We start from the raw sequence: 1,645 nt of genomic DNA on the forward strand, positions 1-1,645 counted from the left end.
ATTTAACAAATGTGGCACATATACACTATGGAATACTATTTAGCCATAAACAACAAGACCCTGACATTTGATAGAAAGTGGATGGATATGGACAATTTAATGCTAAGCAAAGCAAGTCAGACTATAAAAGATGGGCAGTGTATGTCCCCACTTAATATACACCAAATGTCTGCATTCTATGGCAGAAATTGAAAGATTGGAAGGCATAATAGCAGGTAGGGTAACTAGATACCAGAGATAGTATAGGAGAGGTGGGAAATGGGGGATGGGAGAGTGAGGATCAGGGAAAAAATTAACAGACATGAAAATGAAAAATTTTCTGTTTATGATAATGTATTTGGTAATGTCTTTGACTTAACCGATGTGCACTGTATTCATGCTGGGAAAAACCATTTTGTACACTGTAAAGATGTACAGTGATTAAATGCAAATTTTTTAAATAAAAAACTTTAAAAAAGAAATATGCTCTGAGATCCGGCCGCGCTGCGGGACTCTGAGGAGAGCTCACACCAGGTAGACGCCGTCTGTCACCATGGGCAAAGGAGACCCCAACAAGCCGAGGGACAAAATGTTCTTGTATGCCTTCTTCGTGCAGACCTGCCAGGAAGAGCACAAGAAGAAATACCCAGACTCTTTGGTCAATTTTGCCGAATTCTCCAAGAAATGTTCGGAGAGATGGAAGACCATGTCTGCAAAGGAAAAGTCTAAGTTTGAAGATATGGCAAAAAGTGACAAAGCTCGTTATGACGGGAGATGAAGAATTACGTCCCTCCCAAAGGTGATAAGAAGGGAAAGAAAAAGGATCCCAATGCTCCAAAAAGGCGTCCATCTGCCTTCTTCCTGTTTGCTCTGAACATTGCCCAAAGATCAAAAGTGAACACCCAGGCCTGTCCACTGGGGATACTGCAAAAAAATTGGGTGAAATGTGGTCTGAACAGTCAGCCAAAGATAAACAGCCATATGAACAGAAAGTGGCTAAACTAAAGGAGAAATATGAGAAGGATATTGCTGCATACCGTGCCAAGGGCAAAAGTGAAGCAGGAAAGAAGGGCTCCAGCAGGCCAACAGGCTCAAAGAAGAAGAAGGAACCAGAAGATGAGGAAGAGGAGGAGGAAGAGGAAGAAGATGAGGAGGACGAAGACGAAGATGAAGAAGAAATGGCTGTCCTGTAATGATGTGTGTGGAATGTGTGTGTGTGCTCAGGCAATTGTTTTGCTAAGAATGTGAATTCAAGTGCGGCTCAATATTAGCTTCAGTATAAAAACTGTACAAATTTTTGTATAGCTGATAAGATTCTTTGTAGAGAAAATACTTTTTTAAGAATGCAGGTTGTAGCTTTTTGAGGGGCTACTACATACAGTTAGATTTTATAGCTTCTGATGTTGAATGTTCCTTCATATTTAATGGTTTAATTTCTTGACTTGTGTATGGTAGTACAGCACACTCATAGGAATTGGTATCAATAGTAAATTTTGGGTTTTTTAGGATGTTGAATTTTGTGTTTTTTTTTTTTTTCAATTTTGTGTATTATTTCTAAAAAAAAGAAATATGCTCTAAGGGGTATAATAGAAACATGTGCATAAAATAATTTTTAAAATGTAAAATCCATTTTAACTTGGCTGTACAAAACCAGGTGGTGAACTGA

General features: G+C 38.7%; 1 pseudogene; it reads left to right on the top strand.

Annotated features, from left to right (window-relative positions):
- Positions 1–487: 487 nt before the first annotated feature.
- LOC102470363 (high mobility group protein B2 pseudogene) lies at positions 488–1,172 on the top strand (annotated as a pseudogene).
- Positions 1,173–1,645: the final 473 nt, after the last annotated feature.

Source organism: Tupaia chinensis, unplaced genomic scaffold (genome assembly GCF_000334495.1).
Source record: "Tupaia chinensis unplaced genomic scaffold, TupChi_1.0 Scaffold000706_1, whole genome shotgun sequence".
Taxonomy (NCBI): Eukaryota; Metazoa; Chordata; class Mammalia; order Scandentia; family Tupaiidae; genus Tupaia; species Tupaia belangeri.